This window comes from Lonchura striata, chromosome 34 (assembly GCF_050655825.1).
Source record: "Lonchura striata isolate lonStrDom1 chromosome 34, ASM5065582v1, whole genome shotgun sequence".
Classification (NCBI taxonomy): Eukaryota; Metazoa; Chordata; class Aves; order Passeriformes; family Estrildidae; genus Lonchura; species Lonchura striata.
In genome coordinates, this window is record NC_140736.1 from 6778021 (window position 1) to 6793111 (window position 15091).

Genomic DNA, 15091 nt, shown 5'->3' on the forward strand with positions numbered 1-15091 from the left:
TGTAGGGCTCCCTTGGGTCTATCAGGGCAGCACAAGTTTGAGGTGGGGACAACTTCGGTGTGGGGTCCATCCTTCGATATAAGGATTCTTTGCAGTCAGGGCCAGGGTCCCAGGGCCAGGGGCCCCTGGGCACATCCTTCTTCCATTTTCCCTGGGAAAGAAAAGTCAGCAGTCCAGGTTCCTGATGTCAGTTTGTAGGGCTCCCTTGGGTCTATCAGGGCAGCACAAGTTTGAGGTGGGGACAACTTCGGTGTGGGGTCCATCCTTCGATATAAGGATTTTTTGCAGTCAGGGCCAGGGGCCCCTGGGCACATCCTTTTTCCATTTTCCCTGGGAAAGAAAAGTCAGCAGTCCAGGTTCCTGATGTCAGTTTGTAGGGCTCCCTTGGGTCTATCAGGGCAGCACAAGTTTGAGGTGGGGACAACTTCGGTGTGGGGTCCATCCTTCGATATAAGGATTCTTTGCAGTCAGGGCTAGGGGCCCCTGGGCACAACCTTTGGCCATTTTACCTGTGAAAGGAAACTCATCAGTCCAAGTTCCTGATGTCAGTTTGTAGGGCTCCCTTGGGTCTATCAGGGCAGCACAAGTTTGAGGTGGGGACAACTTCGGTGTGGGGTCCATCCTTCGATATAAGGATTCTTTGCAGTGAGGTCCCAGCCCATGTCCAGGGGCCCCTGGGCACATCCTTTTTCCATTTTCCCTGGGAAAGAAAACTCAGCAGTCCAGGTTCCTGATGTCAGTTTGTAGGGCTCCCTTGGGTCTATCAGGGCAGCACAAGTTTGAGGGGGGGACAACTTCGGTGTGGGGTCCATCCTTCGTTATAAGGATTCTTTGCAGTCAGGGCCAGGGGCCCCTGGGCACATCCTTTTTCCATTTTCCCTGGGAAAGAAAACTCAGCAGTCCAGGTTCCTGATGTCAGTTTGTAGAGCTCGCTTGGGTCTATCAGGGCAGCACAAGTTTGAGGTGGGGACATCTTCGGTGTGGGGTCCATCCTTCGTTATAACGATTTTTTGCAGTCAGGGCCAGGGGCCCCTGGGCACATCCTTTTTCCATTTTCCCTGGGAAAGAAAACTCAGCAGTCCAGGTTCCTGATGTCAGTTTGTAGGGCTCCCTTGGGTCTATCAGGGCAGCACAAGTTTGAGGTGGGGACAACTTCGGTGTGGGGTCCATCCTTCGATATAAGGATTCTTTGCAGTCAGGGCCAGGGTCCCAGGGCCAGGGGCCCCTGGGCACATCCTTTTTCCATTTTCCCTGGGAAAGAAAACTCAGCAGTCCAGGTTCCTGATGTCAGTTTGTAGGGCTCCCTTGGGTCTATCAGGGCAGCACAAGTTTGAGGTGGGGACATCTTCGGTGTGGGGTCCATCCTTCGATATAAGGATATTTTGCAGTCAGGGCCAGGGGCCCCTGGGCACATCCTTTTTCCATTTCCCTGGGAAAGAAAACTCAGCAGTCCAGGTTCCTGATGTCAGTTTGTAGGGCTCCCTTGGGTCTATCAGGGCAGCACAAGTTTGAGGTGGGGACAACTTCGGTGTGGGGTCCATCCTTCGATATAAGGATTCTTTGCAGTCAGGGCCAGGGTCCCAGAGCCAGGGGCCCCTGGGCACATCCTTTTTCTATTTTCCCTGGGAAAGAAAACTCAGCAGTCCAGGTTCCTGATGTCGGTTTGTAGGGCTCCCTTGGGTCTATCAGGGCAGCACAAGTTTGAGGTGGGGACAACTTCGGTGTGGGGTCCATCCTTCGATATAAGGATTCTTTGCAGTGAGGCCCCAGCCCAGGGCCAGGGGCCCCTGGGCACATCCTTTTTCCATTTTCCCTGGGAAAGAAAACTCAGCAGTCCAGGTTCCTGATGTCAGTTTGTAGGGCTCCCTTGGGTCTATCAAGGCAGCACAAGTTTGAGGTGGGGACAACTTCGGTGTGGGGTCCATCCTTCGATATAAGGATTTTTTGCAGTCAGGGCCAGGGGCCCCTGGGCACATCCTTCGGCCATTTTCCCTGGGAAAGAAAACTCAGCAGTCCAGGTTCCTGATGTCAGTTTGTAGGGCTCCCTTGGGTGTATCAGGGCAGCAGAAGTTTGAGGTGAGGACAACTTCGGTGTGGGGTCCATCCTTCGATATAAGGATTTTTTGCAGTCAGGGCCAGGGAACCCTGGGCACATCCTTTTTCCATTTTCCCTGGGAAAGAAAACTCAGCAGTCCATGTTCCTGATGTCAGTTTGTAGGGCTCCCTTGGGTCTATCAGGGCAGCACAAGTTTGAGGTGGGGACAACTTCAGTGTGAGGTCCATCCTTCGATATAAGGATTCTTTGCAGTCAGGGCCAGGGGCCCCTGGGCACATCCTTTTTCCATTTTCCCTGGGAAAGAAAACTCAGCAGTCCAGGTTCCTGATGTCAGTTTGTAGGGCTCCCTTGGGTCTATCAGGGCAGCACAAGTTTGAGGTGGGGACAATTTCGGTGTGGGGTCCATCCTTCGATATAAGGATTCTTTGCAGTGAGGCCCCAGCCCAGGGCCAGGGGCCCCTGGGCACATCCTTTGGCCAGTTTCCCTGGGAAAGAAAAGTCAGCAGTCGAGGTTCCTGATGTCAGTTTGTAGGGCTCCCTTGGGTCTATCAGGGCAGCACAAGTTTGAGGTGGGGACAACTTCGGTGTGGGGTCCATCCTTCGATATAAGGATTCTTTGCAGTCAGGGCCAGGGGCCCCTGGGCACATCCTTTTTCCATTTTCCCTGGGAAAGAAAACTCAGCAGTCCAGGTTCCTGATGTCAGTTTGTAGGGCTCCCTTGGGTGTATGAGGGCAGCACAAGTTTGAGGTGGGGACATCTTCGGTGTGGGGTCCGTCCTTCGATATAAGGATTTTTTGCAGTCAGGGCCAGGGGCCCCTGGGCACATCCTTTTTCCATTTCCCCTGGGAAAGAAAACTCAGCAGTCCAGGTTCCTGATGTCAGTTTGTAGGGCTCCCTTGGGTCTATCAGGGCAGCACAAGTTTGAGGTGGGGACAACTTCGGTGTGGGGTCCATCCTTCGATATAAGAATTCTTTGCAGTCAGGGCCAGGGTCCCAGGGCCAGGGGCCCCTGGGCACATCCTTTTTCCATTTTCCCTGGGAAAGAAAACTCAGCAGTCCAGGTTCCTGATGTCAGTTTGTAGGGCTCCCTTGGGTCTATCAAGGCAGCACAAGTTTGAGGTGGGGACAACTTCGGTGTGGGGTCCATCCTTCGATATAAGGATTTTTTGCAGTCAGGGCCAGGGGCCCCTGGGCACATCCTTTTTCCATTTTCCCTGGGAAAGAAAACTCAGCAGTCCAGGTTCCTGATGTCAGTTTGTAGGGCTCCCTTGGGTCTATCAGGGCAGCACAAGTTTGAGGTGGGCACAACTTCGGTGTGGGGTCCATCCTTCGATATAAGGATTTTTGGCAGTCAGGTCCAGGGTTCCCTGGGCACATCCTTTGGCCAGTTTCCCTGGGAAAGAAAAGTCAGCAGTCCAGGTTCCTGATGTCAGTTTGTAGGGCTCCCTTGGGTCTATCAGGGCAGCACAAGTTTGAGGTGGGGACAACTTCGGTGTGGGGTCCATCCTTCGATATAAGGATTCTTTGCAGTCAGGGCCAGGGGCCCCTGGGCACATCCTTTTTCCATTTTCCCTGGGAAAGAAAACTCAGCAGTCCAGGTTCCTGATGTCAGTTTGTAGGGCTCCCTTGGGTCTATCAGGGCAGCACAAGTTTGAGGTGGGGACAACTTCGGTGTGGGGTCCATCCTTCGATATAAGGATTTTTTGCAGTCAGGGCCAGGGGCCCCTGGGCACATCCTTTTTCCATTTTCCCTGGGAAAGAAAACTCAGCAGTCCAGGTTCCTGATGTCAGTTTGTAGGGCTCCCTTGGGTCTATCAGGGCAGCACAAGTTTGAGGTGGGGACATCTTCGGTGTGGGGTCCATTCTTCGATATAAGGATTCTTTGCAGTGAGGCCCCAGCCCATGTCCAGGGGCCCCTGGGCACATCCTTTTTCCATTTTCCCTGGGAAAGAAAACTCAGCAGTTCAGGTTCCTGATGTCAGTTTGTAGGGCTCCCTTGGGTCTATCAGGGCAGCACAAGTTTGATGTGGGGACAACTTCGGTGTGGGGTCCATCCTTCGATATAAGGATTTTTTGCAGTCAGGGCCAGGGGCCCCTGGGCACATCATTTTTCCATTTTCCCTGGGAAAGAAAACTCAGCAGTCCAGGTTCCTGATGTCAGTTTGTAGGGCTCCCTTGGGTGTATGAGGGCAGCACAAGTTTGAGGTGGGGACATCTTCGGTGTGGGGTCCGTCCTTCGATATAAGGATTTTTTGCAGTCAGGGCCAGGGGCCCCTGGGCACATCCTTTTTCCATTTTCCCTGGGAAAGAAAACTCAGCAGTCCAGGTTCCTGATGTCAGTTTGTAGGGCTCCCTTGGGTCTATCAGGGCAGCACAAGTTTGAGGTGGGGACAACTTCAGTGTGGGGTCCATCCTTCGATATAAGGATTCTTTGCGGTGAGGCCCCAGCCCAGGGCAAGGGGCCCCTGGGCACATCCTTTTTCCATTTTCCCTGGGAAAGAAAACTCAGCAGTCCAGGTTCCTGATGTCAGTTTGTAGGGCTCCCTTGGGTCTATCAGGGCAGCACAAGTTTGAGGTGGGGACAACTTCGGTGTGGGGTCCATCCTTCGATATAAGGATTTTTTGCAGTCAGGGCCAGGGGCCCCTGGGCACATCCTTTTTCCATTTTCCCTGGGAAAGAAAACTCAGCAGTCCAGGTTCCTGATGTCAGTTTGTAGGGCTCCCTTGGGTCTATCAGGGCAGCACAAGTTTGAGGTGGGGACAACTTCGGTGTGGGGTCCATCCTTCGATATAAGGATTCTTTGCAGTCAGGGCCAGGGTCCCAGGGCCAGGGGCCCCTGGGCACATCCTTCTTCCATTTTCCCTGGGAAAGAAAAGTCAGCAGTCCAGGTTCCTGATGTCAGTTTGTAGGGCTCCCTTGGGTCTATCAGGGCAGCACAAGTTTGAGGTGGGGACAACTTCGGTGTGGGGTCCATCCTTCGATATAAGGATTTTTTGCAGTCAGGGCCAGGGGCCCCTGGGCACATCCTTTTTCCATTTTCCCTGGGAAAGAAAAGTCAGCAGTCCAGGTTCCTGATGTCAGTTTGTAGGGCTCCCTTGGGTCTATCAGGGCAGCACAAGTTTGAGGTGGGGACAACTTCGGTGTGGGGTCCATCCTTCGATATAAGGATTCTTTGCAGTCAGGGCTAGGGGCCCCTGGGCACAACCTTAGGCCATTTTACCTGTGAAAGGAAACTCATCAGTCCAAGTTCCTGATGTCAGTTTGTAGGGCTCCCTTGGGTCTATCAGGGCAGCACAAGTTTGAGGTGGGGACAACTTCGGTGTGGGGTCCATCCTTCGATATAAGGATTCTTTGCAGTGAGGCCCCAGCCCATGTCCAGGGGCCCCTGGGCACATCCTTTTTCCATTTTCCCTGGGAAAGAAAACTCAGCAGTCCAGGTTCCTGATGTCAGTTTGTAGGGCTCCCTTGGGTCTATCAGGGCAGCACAAGTTTGAGGGGGGGACAACTTCGGTGTGGGGTCCATCCTTCGTTATAAGGATTCTTTGCAGTCAGGGCCAGGGGCCCCTGGGCACATCCTTTTTCTATTTTCCCTGGGAAAGAAAACTCAGCAGTCCAGGTTCCTGATGTCAGTTTGTAGGGTTCCCTTGGGTCTATCAGGGCAGAACAAGTTTGAGGTGGGGACAACTTCGGTGTGGGGTCCATCCTTCGATATAAGGATTCTTTGCAGTGAGGCCCCAGCCCAGGGCCAGGGGCCCCTGGGCACATCCTTTTTCCATTTTCCCTGGGAAAGAAAACTCAGCAGTCCAGGTTCCTGATGTCAGTTTGTAGGGCTCCCTTGGGTCTATCAGGGCAGCACAAGTTTGAGGTGGGCACAACTTCGGTGTGGGGTCCATCCTTCGATATAAGGATTTTTGGCAGTCAGGTCCAGGGTTCCCTGGGCACATCCTTTGGCCAGTTTCCCTGGGAAAGAAAAGTCAGCAGTCCAGGTTCCTGATGTCAGTTTGTAGGGCTCCCTTGGGTCTATCAGGGCAGCACAAGTTTGAGGTGGGGACAACTTCGGTGTGGGGTCCATCCTTCGATATAAGGATTCTTTGCAGTCAGGGCCAGGGGCCCCTGGGCACATCCTTTTTCCATTTTCCCTGGGAAAGAAAACTCAGCAGTCCAGGTTCCTGATGTCAGTTTGTAGGGCTCCCTTGGGTCTATCAGGGCAGCACAAGTTTGAGGTGGGGACAACTTCGGTGTGGGGTCCATCCTTCGATATAAGGATTTTTTGCAGTCAGGGCCAGGGGCCCCTGGGCACATCCTTTTTCCATTTTCCCTGGGAAAGAAAACTCAGCAGTCCAGGTTCCTGATGTCAGTTTGTAGGGCTCCCTTGGGTCTATCAGGGCAGCACAAGTTTGAGGTGGGGACATCTTCGGTGTGGGGTCCATTCTTCGATATAAGGATTCTTTGCAGTGAGGCCCCAGCCCATGTCCAGGGGCCCCTGGGCACATCCTTTTTCCATTTTCCCTGGGAAAGAAAACTCAGCAGTTCAGGTTCCTGATGTCAGTTTGTAGGGCTCCCTTGGGTCTATCAGGGCAGCACAAGTTTGATGTGGGGACAACTTCGGTGTGGGGTCCATCCTTCGATATAAGGATTTTTTGCAGTCAGGGCCAGGGGCCCCTGGGCACATCATTTTTCCATTTTCCCTGGGAAAGAAAACTCAGCAGTCCAGGTTCCTGATGTCAGTTTGTAGGGCTCCCTTGGGTGTATGAGGGCAGCACAAGTTTGAGGTGGGGACATCTTCGGTGTGGGGTCCGTCCTTCGATATAAGGATTTTTTGCAGTCAGGGCCAGGGGCCCCTGGGCACATCCTTTTTCCATTTTCCCTGGGAAAGAAAACTCAGCAGTCCAGGTTCCTGATGTCAGTTTGTAGGGCTCCCTTGGGTCTATCAGGGCAGCACAAGTTTGAGGTGGGGACAACTTCAGTGTGGGGTCCATCCTTCGATATAAGGATTCTTTGCGGTGAGGCCCCAGCCCAGGGCAAGGGGCCCCTGGGCACATCCTTTTTCCATTTTCCCTGGGAAAGAAAACTCAGCAGTCCAGGTTCCTGATGTCAGTTTGTAGGGCTCCCTTGGGTCTATCAGGGCAGCACAAGTTTGAGGTGGGGACAACTTCGGTGTGGGGTCCATCCTTCGATATAAGGATTTTTTGCAGTCAGGGCCAGGGGCCCCTGGGCACATCCTTTTTCCATTTTCCCTGGGAAAGAAAACTCAGCAGTCCAGGTTCCTGATGTCAGTTTGTAGGGCTCCCTTGGGTCTATCAGGGCAGCACAAGTTTGAGGTGGGGACAACTTCGGTGTGGGGTCCATCCTTCGATATAAGGATTCTTTGCAGTCAGGGCCAGGGTCCCAGGGCCAGGGGCCCCTGGGCACATCCTTCTTCCATTTTCCCTGGGAAAGAAAAGTCAGCAGTCCAGGTTCCTGATGTCAGTTTGTAGGGCTCCCTTGGGTCTATCAGGGCAGCACAAGTTTGAGGTGGGGACAACTTCGGTGTGGGGTCCATCCTTCGATATAAGGATTTTTTGCAGTCAGGGCCAGGGGCCCCTGGGCACATCCTTTTTCCATTTTCCCTGGGAAAGAAAAGTCAGCAGTCCAGGTTCCTGATGTCAGTTTGTAGGGCTCCCTTGGGTCTATCAGGGCAGCACAAGTTTGAGGTGGGGACAACTTCGGTGTGGGGTCCATCCTTCGATATAAGGATTCTTTGCAGTCAGGGCTAGGGGCCCCTGGGCACAACCTTTGGCCATTTTATCTGTGAAAGGAAACTCATCAGTCCAAGTTCCTGATGTCAGTTTGTAGGGCTCCCTTGGGTCTATCAGGGCAGCACAAGTTTGAGGTGGGGACAACTTCGGTGTGGGGTCCATCCTTCGATATAAGGATTCTTTGCAGTGAGGCCCCAGCCCATGTCCAGGGGCCCCTGGGCACATCCTTTTTCCATTTTCCCTGGGAAAGAAAACTCAGCAGTCCAGGTTCCTGATGTCAGTTTGTAGGGCTCCCTTGGGTCTATCAGGGCAGCACAAGTTTGAGGGGGGGACAACTTCGGTGTGGGGTCCATCCTTCGTTATAAGGATTCTTTGCAGTCAGGGCCAGGGGCCCCTGGGCACATCCTTTTTCTATTTTCCCTGGGAAAGAAAACTCAGCAGTCCAGGTTCCTGATGTCAGTTTGTAGGGTTCCCTTGGGTCTATCAGGGCAGCACAAGTTTGAGGTGGGGACAACTTCGGTGTGGGGTCCATCCTTCGATATAAGGATTCTTTGCAGTGAGGCCCCAGCCCAGGGCCAGGGGCCCCTGGGCACATCCTTTTTCCATTTTCCCTGGGAAAGAAAACTCAGCAGTCCAGGTTCCTGATGTCAGTTTGTAGGGCTCCCTTGGGTCTATCAGGGCAGCACAAGTTTGAGGTGGGGACAACTTCGGTCTGGGGTCCATCCTTCGATATAAGGATTCTTTGCAGTGAGGCCCCAACCCAGGGCCAGGGGCCCCTGGGCACATCCTTTTTCCATTTTCCCTGGGAAAGAAAACTCAGCAGTCCAGGTTCCTGATGTCAGTTTGTAGGACTCCCTTGGGTCTATCAGGGCAGCACAAGTTTGAGGTGGGGACAACTTCGGTGTGGGGTCCATCCTTCGATATAAGGATTCTTTGCAGTCAGGGCCAGGGTCCCAGGGCCAGGGGCCCCTGGGCACATCCTTTTTCCATTTTCCCTGGGAAAGAAAACTCAGCAGTCCAGGTTCCTGATGTCAGTTTGTAGGGCTCCCTTGGGTCTATCAGGGCAGCACAAGTTTGAGGTGGGGACATCTTCGGTGTGGGGTCCATCCTTCGATATAAGGATATTTTGCAGTCAGGGCCAGGGGCCCCTGGGCACATCCTTTTTCCATTTCCCTGGGAAAGAAAACTCAGCAGTCCAGGTTCCTGATGTCAGTTTGTAGGGCTCCCTTGGGTCTATCAGGGCAGCACAAGTTTGAGGTGGGGACAACTTCGGTGTGGGGTCCATCCTTCGATATAAGGATTCTTTGCAGTCAGGGCCAGGGTCCCAGAGCCAGGGGCCCCTGGGCACATCCTTTTTCCATTTTCCCTGGGAAAGAAAACTCAGCAGTCCAGGTTCCTGATGTCAGTTTGTAGGGCTCCCTTGGGTCTATCAGGGCAGCACAAGTTTGAGGTGGGGACAACTTCGGTGTGGGGTCCATCCTTCGATATAAGGATTCTTTGCAGTGAGGCCCCAGCCCAGGGCCAGGGGCCCCTGGGCACATCCTTTTTCCATTTTCCCTGGGAAAGAAAAGTCAGCAGTCCAGGTTCCTGATGTCAGTTTGTAGGGCTCCCTTGGGTCTATCAAGGCAGCACAAGTTTGAGGTGGGGACAACTTCGGTGTGGGGTCCATCCTTCGATATAAGGATTTTTTGCAGTCAGGGCCAGGGGCCCCTGGGCACATCCTTCGGCCATTTTCCCTGGGAAAGAAAACTCAGCAGTCCAGGTTCCTGATGTCAGTTTGTAGGGCTCCCTTGGGTCTATCAGGGCAGCACAAGTTTGAGGTGGGCACAACTTCGGTGTGGGGTCCATCCTTCGATATAAGGATTTTTGGCAGTCAGGTCCAGGGTTCCCTGGGCACATCCTTTGGCCAGTTTCCCTGGGAAAGAAAAGTCAGCAGTCCAGGTTCCTGATGTCAGTTTGTAGGGCTCCCTTGGGTCTATCAGGGCAGCACAAGTTTGAGGTGGGGACAACTTCGGTGTGGGGTCCATCCTTCGATATAAGGATTCTTTGCAGTCAGGGCCAGGGGCCCCTGGGCACATCCTTTTTCCATTTTCCCTGGGAAAGAAAACTCAGCAGTCCAGGTTCCTGATGTCAGTTTGTAGGGCTCCCTTGGGTCTATCAGGGCAGCACAAGTTTGAGGTGGGGACAACTTCGGTGTGGGGTCCATCCTTCGATATAAGGATTTTTTGCAGTCAGGGCCAGGGGCCCCTGGGCACATCCTTTTTCCATTTTCCCTGGGAAAGAAAACTCAGCAGTCCAGGTTCCTGATGTCAGTTTGTAGGGCTCCCTTGGGTCTATCAGGGCAGCACAAGTTTGAGGTGGGGACATCTTCGGTGTGGGGTCCATTCTTCGATATAAGGATTCTTTGCAGTGAGGCCCCAGCCCATGTCCAGGGGCCCCTGGGCACATCCTTTTTCCATTTTCCCTGGGAAAGAAAACTCAGCAGTTCAGGTTCCTGATGTCAGTTTGTAGGGCTCCCTTGGGTCTATCAGGGCAGCACAAGTTTGATGTGGGGACAACTTCGGTGTGGGGTCCATCCTTCGATATAAGGATTTTTTGCAGTCAGGGCCAGGGGCCCCTGGGCACATCATTTTTCCATTTTCCCTGGGAAAGAAAACTCAGCAGTCCAGGTTCCTGATGTCAGTTTGTAGGGCTCCCTTGGGTGTATGAGGGCAGCACAAGTTTGAGGTGGGGACATCTTCGGTGTGGGGTCCGTCCTTCGATATAAGGATTTTTTGCAGTCAGGGCCAGGGGCCCCTGGGCACATCCTTTTTCCATTTTCCCTGGGAAAGAAAACTCAGCAGTCCAGGTTCCTGATGTCAGTTTGTAGGGCTCCCTTGGGTCTATCAGGGCAGCACAAGTTTGAGGTGGGGACAACTTCAGTGTGGGGTCCATCCTTCGATATAAGGATTCTTTGCGGTGAGGCCCCAGCCCAGGGCAAGGGGCCCCTGGGCACATCCTTTTTCCATTTTCCCTGGGAAAGAAAACTCAGCAGTCCAGGTTCCTGATGTCAGTTTGTAGGGCTCCCTTGGGTCTATCAGGGCAGCACAAGTTTGAGGTGGGGACAACTTCGGTGTGGGGTCCATCCTTCGATATAAGGATTTTTTGCAGTCAGGGCCAGGGGCCCCTGGGCACATCCTTTTTCCATTTTCCCTGGGAAAGAAAACTCAGCAGTCCAGGTTCCTGATGTCAGTTTGTAGGGCTCCCTTGGGTCTATCAGGGCAGCACAAGTTTGAGGTGGGGACATCTTCGGTGTGGGGTCCATTCTTCGATATAAGGATTCTTTGCAGTGAGGCCCCAGCCCATGTCCAGGGGCCCCTGGGCACATCCTTTTTCCATTTTCCCTGGGAAAGAAAACTCAGCAGTTCAGGTTCCTGATGTCAGTTTGTAGGGCTCCCTTGGGTCTATCAGGGCAGCACAAGTTTGATGTGGGGACAACTTCGGTGTGGGGTCCATCCTTCGATATAAGGATTTTTTGCAGTCAGGGCCAGGGGCCCCTGGGCACATCATTTTTCCATTTTCCCTGGGAAAGAAAACTCAGCAGTCCAGGTTCCTGATGTCAGTTTGTAGGGCTCCCTTGGGTGTATGAGGGCAGCACAAGTTTGAGGTGGGGACATCTTCGGTGTGGGGTCCGTCCTTCGATATAAGGATTTTTTGCAGTCAGGGCCAGGGGCCCCTGGGCACATCCTTTTTCCATTTTCCCTGGGAAAGAAAACTCAGCAGTCCAGGTTCCTGATGTCAGTTTGTAGGGCTCCCTTGGGTCTATCAGGGCAGCACAAGTTTGAGGTGGGGACAACTTCAGTGTGGGGTCCATCCTTCGATATAAGGATTCTTTGCGGTGAGGCCCCAGCCCAGGGCAAGGGGCCCCTGGGCACATCCTTTTTCCATTTTCCCTGGGAAAGAAAACTCAGCAGTCCAGGTTCCTGATGTCAGTTTGTAGGGCTCCCTTGGGTCTATCAGGGCAGCACAAGTTTGAGGTGGGGACAACTTCGGTGTGGGGTCCATCCTTCGATATAAGGATTTTTTGCAGTCAGGGCCAGGGGCCCCTGGGCACATCCTTTTTCCATTTTCCCTGGGAAAGAAAACTCAGCAGTCCAGGTTCCTGATGTCAGTTTGTAGGGCTCCCTTGGGTCTATCAGGGCAGCACAAGTTTGAGGTGGGGACAACTTCGGTGTGGGGTCCATCCTTCGATATAAGGATTCTTTGCAGTCAGGGCCAGGGTCCCAGGGCCAGGGGCCCCTGGGCACATCCTTCTTCCATTTTCCCTGGGAAAGAAAAGTCAGCAGTCCAGGTTCCTGATGTCAGTTTGTAGGGCTCCCTTGGGTCTATCAGGGCAGCACAAGTTTGAGGTGGGGACAACTTCGGTGTGGGGTCCATCCTTCGATATAAGGATTTTTTGCAGTCAGGGCCAGGGGCCCCTGGGCACATCCTTTTTCCATTTTCCCTGGGAAAGAAAAGTCAGCAGTCCAGGTTCCTGATGTCAGTTTGTAGGGCTCCCTTGGGTCTATCAGGGCAGCACAAGTTTGAGGTGGGGACAACTTCGGTGTGGGGTCCATCCTTCGATATAAGGATTCTTTGCAGTCAGGGCTAGGGGCCCCTGGGCACAACCTTTGGCCATTTTATCTGTGAAAGGAAACTCATCAGTCCAAGTTCCTGATGTCAGTTTGTAGGGCTCCCTTGGGTCTATCAGGGCAGCACAAGTTTGAGGTGGGGACAACTTCGGTGTGGGGTCCATCCTTCGATATAAGGATTCTTTGCAGTGAGGCCCCAGCCCATGTCCAGGGGCCCCTGGGCACATCCTTTTTCCATTTTCCCTGGGAAAGAAAACTCAGCAGTCCAGGTTCCTGATGTCAGTTTGTAGGGCTCCCTTGGGTCTATCAGGGCAGCACAAGTTTGAGGGGGGGACAACTTCGGTGTGGGGTCCATCCTTCGTTATAAGGATTCTTTGCAGTCAGGGCCAGGGGCCCCTGGGCACATCCTTTTTCTATTTTCCCTGGGAAAGAAAACTCAGCAGTCCAGGTTCCTGATGTCAGTTTGTAGGGTTCCCTTGGGTCTATCAGGGCAGCACAAGTTTGAGGTGGGGACAACTTCGGTGTGGGGTCCATCCTTCGATATAAGGATTCTTTGCAGTGAGGCCCCAGCCCAGGGCCAGGGGCCCCTGGGCACATCCTTTTTCCATTTTCCCTGGGAAAGAAAACTCAGCAGTCCAGGTTCCTGATGTCAGTTTGTAGGGCTCCCTTGGGTCTATCAGGGCAGCACAAGTTTGAGGTGGGGACAACTTCGGTCTGGGGTCCATCCTTCGATATAAGGATTCTTTGCAGTGAGGCCCCAACCCAGGGCCAGGGGCCCCTGGGCACATCCTTTTTCCATTTTCCCTGGGAAAGAAAACTCAGCAGTCCAGGTTCCTGATGTCAGTTTGTAGGACTCCCTTGGGTCTATCAGGGCAGCACAAGTTTGAGGTGGGGACAACTTCGGTGTGGGGTCCATCCTTCGATATAAGGATTCTTTGCAGTCAGGGCCAGGGTCCCAGGGCCAGGGGCCCCTGGGCACATCCTTTTTCCATTTTCCCTGGGAAAGAAAACTCAGCAGTCCAGGTTCCTGATGTCAGTTTGTAGGGCTCCCTTGGGTCTATCAGGGCAGCACAAGTTTGAGGTGGGGACATCTTCGGTGTGGGGTCCATCCTTCGATATAAGGATATTTTGCAGTCAGGGCCAGGGGCCCCTGGGCACATCCTTTTTCCATTTCCCTGGGAAAGAAAACTCAGCAGTCCAGGTTCCTGATGTCAGTTTGTAGGGCTCCCTTGGGTCTATCAGGGCAGCACAAGTTTGAGGTGGGGACAACTTCGGTGTGGGGTCCATCCTTCGATATAAGGATTCTTTGCAGTCAGGGCCAGGGTCCCAGAGCCAGGGGCCCCTGGGCACATCCTTTTTCCATTTTCCCTGGGAAAGAAAACTCAGCAGTCCAGGTTCCTGATGTCAGTTTGTAGGGCTCCCTTGGGTCTATCAGGGCAGCACAAGTTTGAGGTGGGGACAACTTCGGTGTGGGGTCCATCCTTCGATATAAGGATTCTTTGCAGTGAGGCCCCAGCCCAGGGCCAGGGGCCCCTGGGCACATCCTTTTTCCATTTTCCCTGGGAAAGAAAAGTCAGCAGTCCAGGTTCCTGATGTCAGTTTGTAGGGCTCCCTTGGGTCTATCAAGGCAGCACAAGTTTGAGGTGGGGACAACTTCGGTGTGGGGTCCATCCTTCGATATAAGGATTTTTTGCAGTCAGGGCCAGGGGCCCCTGGGCACATCCTTCGGCCATTTTCCCTGGGAAAGAAAACTCAGCAGTCCAGGTTCCTGATGTCAGTTTGTAGGGCTCCCTTGGGTCTATCAGGGCAGCACAAGTTTGAGGTGGGCACAACTTCGGTGTGGGGTCCATCCTTCGATATAAGGATTTTTGGCAGTCAGGTCCAGGGTTCCCTGGGCACATCCTTTGGCCAGTTTCCCTGGGAAAGAAAAGTCAGCAGTCCAGGTTCCTGATGTCAGTTTGTAGGGCTCCCTTGGGTCTATCAGGGCAGCACAAGTTTGAGGTGGGGACAACTTCGGTGTGGGGTCCATCCTTCGATATAAGGATTCTTTGCAGTCAGGGCCAGGGGCCCCTGGGCACATCCTTTTTCCATTTTCCCTGGGAAAGAAAACTCAGCAGTCCAGGTTCCTGATGTCAGTTTGTAGGGCTCCCTTGGGTCTATCAGGGCAGCACAAGTTTGAGGTGGGGACAACTTCGGTGTGGGGTCCATCCTTCGATATAAGGATTTTTTGCAGTCAGGGCCAGGGGCCCCTGGGCACATCCTTTTTCCATTTTCCCTGGGAAAGAAAAGTCAGCAGTCCAGGTTCCTGATGTCAGTTTGTAGGGCTCCCTTGGGTCTATCAGGGCAGCACAAGTTTGAGGTGGGGACAACTTCGGTGTGGGGTCCATCCTTCGATATAAGGATTCTTTGCAGTCAGGGCTAGGGGCCCCTGGGCACAACCTTAGGCCATTTTACCTGTGAAAGGAAACTCATCAGTCCAAGTTCCTGATGTCAGTTTGTAGGGCTCCCTTGGGTCTATCAGGGCAGCACAAGTTTGAGGTGGGGACAACTTCGGTGTGGGGTCCATCCTTCGATATAAGGATTCTTTGCAGTGAGGCCCCAGCCCATGTCCAGGGGCCCCTGGGCACATCCTTTTTCCATTTTCCCTGGGAAAGAAAACTCAGCAGTCCAGGTTCCTGATGTCAG